This window comes from Gopherus flavomarginatus, chromosome 2 (genome assembly GCF_025201925.1).
Source record: "Gopherus flavomarginatus isolate rGopFla2 chromosome 2, rGopFla2.mat.asm, whole genome shotgun sequence".
Taxonomy (NCBI): domain Eukaryota; kingdom Metazoa; phylum Chordata; order Testudines; family Testudinidae; genus Gopherus; species Gopherus flavomarginatus.
The window spans coordinates 209,617,345-209,624,744 of NC_066618.1; positions in this window are offsets into that span (position 1 = coordinate 209,617,345).

Consider the following 7,400-nt stretch of genomic DNA (forward strand, 5'->3'; position numbering starts at 1 on the left):
CGGATGCACTAACATGATGCTAACTTTACACACATCAGTAATCCTTTTAATTTTAAGTCTGTGCTTAATCTCATGGAAGTCAGTACTTACTAAATCAAGGCCTTGGCTGATATTTTTTAATTCATTTTGAGTTCTTCAGGGATCAATATACCAATTAATATTCACGCTCAGTTTCAGCTTAGTTATGCCTGGGATGAATTTGGCCCATTTTTTCATGTAACATTTTGCTGCTGTGCAAAATAAACTAGAGAATGCAACAAGAACAACAACGGCAAATATGTCAGAGCAGATTTAAATCCCTATTTTGCATCTTCCAGGATGCAAGTCCTTCTTCAGCTCACTATGTACCTTTGTATCTACTGGACTATATTTTAAACACTGATGCACTATTCTGATTTATTTGCTCAACAAATATGTGTTATATTTAGACAACATTTTACAAACACACTGGGGCAAATTTCTCACTGTTGATGTAATTTAACTTTTAGTTGTGTTACTAGAAAGGAATTTAGCTCAGTTAACCTTATTCATGGAGGACCTATTCACCATTAGGAAATGGCTTTCTGACTCGTTGTCAGAGATTTTATACATGTTTGTTAGGCTCAGCAAATGCTTGGGCCTGTTTTCATCTTGTGAAAAATTCCATTTCTCAAGACACTCCCAGCTAAGGTTGCCAATTCTGGTTGGACATATTCCTGGAGGTATCATCACATGACATAATCTTAAATTAAAGATTAATCTTTAATTTCTGGAGACCCCTGGACAATTCTGGAGGGTTGGCAACTCTACTCCCAGCAACGGTATTTTGAGGTTATTATTCTATTTCTCTGTTTAAAATAATTCAGTGACTAAATTTAAAGCAAGTTTCTCAAGAAACAGTTCCATTTTTCCTTCCAGATGTGGACAGTCCCTCCTAAATTGCACTGGCCTGAGGCCTTGGACAGACAATATTCAGTCCTGTGCCAATGAGTGGTTTAATGTCCGATATCTCATGTCTCAGTAGGGGATAGAAATAGGAGCTTTACACCATTGGAAAGAGGAAATATGGAGCTTCCCAATGGGACAGACCGAACTGGATTCAGTCCCTGGAAGGTTCAAAGATATTGAAGCTTAAAATGTTGGTATCTTTAGGTATAGGAAATCTATTTTAAGTCATTTTAGGATGTTTTTATTGCTTTATCTGAGCCTTTTACATTAGGACTTGAGAGGGATAAAAAAGTACTTCAAATAAAATATATAAAAACTCTAAAACATTTAAATAAATAATAATTGTGAAATGGCTATTTTGTAACCTGGTTGTCATATGCAGATCATATGATTTTAATCATATTAAATATATAGATATTTTGCAAGTGATGTTCTAAATAGTGGACTTGTGGCTCCTCCGGTTATGGGTGATACAATCCCAACAAAGTCTTAATTCCACCGCACTACACAGTGGATTCTCTCTCCAATTATTATTATTCCTGGTCAAGAGCAAGAACATACAAGAATCAGCCTTTGGCCAGTGAAAGCCTTTCTATACATGCAAACGTTGTGACTTTAAAGCCTGAAGTTTTGGGGCCATAGAAAGCTAGAAACTGAAAGTGAGATACACACATGCCTCCCACACACACTGGCTCCTTTACACCAGCTAAAAGCCTGAGCAGCATAAATAAGCCCTCAAAGCCCCCACTTGTGGCTGGAGGAGGACTCCTCAATGCAGACACAGCAGAAGAGACTTGTAAGGCTGTTTTCCAAGGGCCCATTGCATAGGGGGTGTGCCAGGGGCAGGCCTGGGAGGGTGTGTTGAGGGTGAGGGTGTAGGAGACCACTCTGCAGAGACTGTAGGAGGTGTTGTGGTCGAAAAGGCAGAGGAGGCTTAACTTAAATAGGATAAGTTATGCTGGGGACCATCTTCAGACCCTGGAGCAGAACAGGATTGGGAAGATGCAAAGTGGCTTTAAGCTTTAGGGCCCTGGTCTGCAAGTTCTGCTCTGTGTCTGTTAAGGGTATGTATTCACTGCACAGTTAACTCAGGCTCTTATTGGTGTCCCTGTTTTAGGGTTACTGCACCTGATCCCCACTGTGTGGTCTGCTCAAGGAATGCCCTCTCAGGTCTCAGGTCTCTTGATGTCATCTCCCTCTGGCAAGGGATGCACTCCTTTCTGATCAGGACTTTAGGCTACAGCTCCCCTGCAATTCACTGTGGTTCTCCCCAGCAGGTCTGATAAAAAATCCAGCTCCTGTGCTTTGCCTTCTCTCCAAGTTCTATGACCAGCATGTGCCAGCAGTTACAAGTGACCAAACACAGCTCTAACCAGGGCCACCCCACAATATTTTGGCACCTGAGGTGGGGAGCTCAAATGACACCCTCCTGTCCCCTCGCTTGGGCCAACACTTTGAAAGGTCTCAATTCTGCCTTCTTCCTGTTCTACTCCTTTCATGGTACTGCTCTGCTACCTACCCCAATAAAGGAGAACTAACAACTTAAAATGCCTTGTTCAATAATGTTAAGTAACACTTAATTTTCAAACGCTTGAACAGCAAATGTAACTTTTCTTGTCTGCATAGTAAACACTGGCATTTTTATCTACTTGAATACTCAAAGTGGTGCTTTCTGTGCCTTCTTGGTTGCAAAGAGTTGAACTGCTTCCTGAAGGTCCACAGTCTGGGCCAGCTCATGCTCTGTTGAGATGTTGCAAGGCCGAACAGCCTCTCCTGTGTCACTGTGGAGCATAGATGTGTTTTTATCAACTTCAGCTTGGAGAAGCTGCATTCTCCATTGGCAACTGTTACAGGAAGTGTTAGAAGTATGTGCAGAGCAACAAAAGCATTTGGAAAGAGGGTGGTCATCTAATTTGTGCACATATACTCCACAACAGCCTTTGGAGTTGATCCTGCTGAAATATATCTTTACAGGGCTTTCTGTTCATTACCTGAATCACTTCCATCAATATTGCACATGTCATCATGTGTCAACATTGTCTCTAGTGCCCTGCATTGCTGGTGTAGGTCTTCTTCAGGTATAGTGAGGAGTTTTGGAATATCATACAACATCCCAAATATACTGCTGTGTTCCTTGAGTTGCATGAAACGTTCTTCAACTGACTATATTGCACAATCTAGCACATGGTTAAAGAATTCAACTTTGTTGTTTGGGGTCCCTTATGGGATTATCCTGTGCCTTGTAATCAAAATGTCGTCTTTTTCTTCAGTGACTCTTGTATTCTTGAATGGGTGGGAAAATAGCTTTAGTATGAAGTTCTTCTGCCAACTTCTGTGGTGCACACTTCAGAACGTTTTGAAATCCCTCATCTCACTGGTAAGACTGTAGGTATGACTTTGCTTTGTCCAGTTGTTCCATTGCTCCAAATATATCAAGGTCAACACCTTGGAGTCTCTTGCTTGCAACATTTATTTCAAACAGTATGTCATGCCACAACATTAAGCCACACAGAAATTTGAAGTTATGTATGTTTCTTGTGATTCCATTTTCCTCTGCCACTGTTCTCCCATGAACAGTTCCTGTCATAGCATTATCCTCCATAATGGCAATTATGGCATCATCTATCTTCCCAATTTGGTGTTTAATAGGCTTTATCGCCTCCACTCGACTTTACCATTGTGTGGCACTAAGTGGTTTCAGTTTCAGAGAGGATGTTCCCAGATGTTGCTTCAAAATTTGCCATCAGTGAGTTGATGCAGAGAAAAATACATAGATGCTTTGAATTACATTTAAAAAATTCAGCAGCCTCACTAGAAGCTGATGCTGCATCACTGACCACCAAGTTCAATGAATGAGAACTGCATAGGACAAAAAAAGCTTGAGGGTTTAACTCTCGGATCTGTGTCTGCACTCCTCTGTTCTTTCCTCCCATGTTGGCACCATTATCGTAGCCCTGACCTCTCGTGCCAGCTATTGCAATTCCCGTATCTTCCAGCTTTTTAAGAAGAACATTGGTCATACCAGCTCCTGTACTATTGTTAAAGTTAGAATCAGGACTTACAATTTGTCAGACCACTTTGTTTATTAGCGCAGCACTCCGCCAATAACATTTAGAATATGTGAGTGGCCATGCAAGGCCCAAACAGTTTTATTTATACAGATAAAAGAGCGGGAATTAAACAAAGGGACAAAGAAATTAAAACAGTAAAATTTACCTGGGGCACAGCATGCATATCCTATTTCCTTACTAACTGTTATCAATCTAAGGCTAATGCTTCACCAATTGCCCTTAAATGGTGCAATTGTTCTATGTTAATGTCTGTATTCCTGACACCTGGTTGCAACATTTCAACAACTTTGCTTAAAGGTACAGACAACATTTCTTTAATCCTTTCTATTCTTACTATATAATTCATTCTACCTTCACAATCCCTCCTTTTGGTCAGGCGTACGCCATGACCAACCCTTACCGAGTTCCACAAATTAACCGTTCCTTATCTCTTAATTCATTAGCGATATTCAAAATTATTATATTAGCACTTTGTTTTGGGGCAGCCATCTGGGTGACACAATTTTGGATACAACAGGAGATTAACTGAAAGCATACAAAAATCACTAAGATTTCAAACAGGATAGTTAGGGCTTCCTGAAACAACCAGTTTTCTATGCCAGAGAAATTGAACAGGTTACTTAGCCACTTTCACAAAGAACTCAGCTCTTTATGAGGAAGATATGCGATTTGTTCTAAGTGGCTAGTGTGATTTATTACCTTATTGGTATTGTCAGGTATAAACACACAACATTTTTTTTAATGAGAGCACAGGTCCCTCCTTTGGCCGCCAGCACTATGTTTAATGCTTGACGGTTTTGGAGGGCAACCTGTCTGATTACCTCTGTTTTTTTGGCCAGGGTTTTTAAACTTTTTTTGGTTTTATTTGCCATTATTTTAACCACTGCTTGTAACCTTAGGAGTCTTTTTGCGTGGTGTATTACTCCCCCAAGTGGGATAAAGGAACTGCCAATAGCCTTTTTTCAGGTGTTATTACTGTTTCATATTGTGTTAAACGGACAAGGTCCTCCAGTGAGGTCTGGGGAATTGAGTGGGATAGCCAGGACAGGAACACCAGTTTGAGAGTGGGCTGGGATGTGGCTGCAGACCCAGCATTTAGAAATAATAAGGGTCTGAGCTATTCACACTTGCTGCTGGATAAAAGAATTGTTATTGTGGACTCCCCAGACCTTAAGACACTAGCAGCTGAAGAACAGGCACCACCAGAGGCGCATGTTGGAGGCAGGGCCCTTCTGGTTCTGACAACCTTAACTCAGGGAACTGCAGTTACAGTTTTATGTCCACCAGGCAGCAGGCGCTAGGCTCACTACTGCTTCTTCTTGGGCCTTGCTTTATGTAGTCATCTGCTTTTGGCAACCCTTACGAGAGCGTAGATTGTAAGGTATTGCAGGCTGTTCCTTTACGTTTTTTTTGGGAGTTAAAAAATTGACTTTGCGTGGTCCTGAGGTGGTGGTTGGTTCACTGGAGGTGGTGCATTTTTACACTGCGAAGCATGTGTCCACTTTGAGATGCCAGACAGTTTAACAGCCGTCCCTTGACTCTGGCTATACCAATGGCCTTTACACCTTATTTTTTCTTTTTAACATGGTTCTTTTTAACATTTTTTACAAAGTTTAACTGCTTAATTTTCTTCAGCCTCTGTAGAGTTAACTTTTCACTTTTTTCCCTTAAATCACTTGTTTATGTCCCAAAATGACACCTTTATTACCTTAGATTTTACCATTTTAAGTATTGTTCCAGGGATTCATGCCTGCACTTACTGCTTTTTTTACTCCTGACACTATGCCCTCAGGGCTTTTAACCTGTTTTTTAGTTTTTTTATCTGTTGCTTGCCTGCTTTTCTGGGCCCAATCCTGCTTTTTTTTCCAATGAACTGTTTGTGAGTGCTATTGTGGTCACTTCACAATTTTGAAAGAAGTGTTCAAGGAAAGGGACCAGGAAGAGTGGGGGCTAGTTGAAGAGTTCCCCCTCTTGCTGAATTGGTAGTGGAACACTAACGAATCAGTTTCTGAGGCAGACAAAGGGGAGCAGAACAAGGAGCTTTTTGTCCTTTTTACAATGAGATGGGAGTATGAAGGGGGTTGGATCGATCCGGGGTTTGGAGAACAAGGTAAAGGGGAGCGCTCGGTCTGGTGGTGGGAGAGGAGGCTTTTAATAAAACTTTTAACTTATTATTTGAATAATTGAGAGGCGAGTTTTGATTTTGTCCACCTATGATTTGCCTCTTGCCACCACTACATGAAACAATTAACCTCTCCTTTGGCCAATTTAGTTTTAGGTTGGCTGAGTTTGTCCTTTAAGACGTCCACTCAGTCTTTGTTCCAAGATTTTAACAGTGGCCACTGAGTTTTGGGATCCCCCTGAGTTAGCATAGACCATTTTTCCAGAAATTTACAGGAGTCCAGATTCTTTTTACAGGAGTCTGGACCCATCCTAAATTCATAAAATGAGCCGGCGTTCATTTAGGGAACTGTCCCGACTTAGACGTCTGGTTACTCATACAGGAGGACTTTACATACCAATCACACAAGAAGAAAATTTGGGTTCGTCAGAGCAATGCCCAGTGCAACACACAAAAGGAGCCCACAGGCTACTGCCTCAGTCGCCCTTGCTTTCACACCAGGGGTTTTACCCAAAGTGCGGTGCGGCTGCGATTGTGCAGATTCCACTCACTCAGGCCGCAGAGACAGGAACCTCTTGGTCGGCCGATCCCCAGACAGAGACGGCACCCAGACTCAAACACTCCACAAGAGGACAGATAGACACAGAGACAGGACAGTCCTTAGTCCGGACAAAACACAGAAATAATTACCTGACCAGATTCCTGATGTCAGATCCCGAGATCCCTACCAGAACAGAGTGGGAACCAACAGGTTCGATGGCGTAGACCTCACTGTGGCTGTGCGCCTTTCCGCTCTAGTTGGGGACCGCTTGGGCCAAATGCCCAGGTGCCGGCTGCCACGGTCATCCTACAAAAACAGTCAGGAATCACACAGCCCCAGTGAAGATGGTTGCCATCTCGGTGGAACCTCCAAATTGTTAAAGTTAGAATCAGGACTTACAATTTGTCAGACCACTCTGTTTATTAGCGCAGCGCTCCGCCAATAACATTTAGAATATGTGAGTGGCCATGCAAGGCCCAAACAGTTTTATTTATACAGATAAAAGAGCGGGAATTAAACAAAGAAATTAAAACAGTAAAATTTACCTGGGGCACAGCATGCATATCCTATTTCCTTACTGTTATCGATCTAAGGCTAATGCTTCACCAATTGCCCTTAAACGGTGCAATTGTTCTATGTTAATGTCTGTATTCCTGACACCTGGTTGCAACATTTCAACAACTTTGCTTAAAGGTACAGACAACATTTCTTTAATCCTTTCTATTCTTACTACATAATT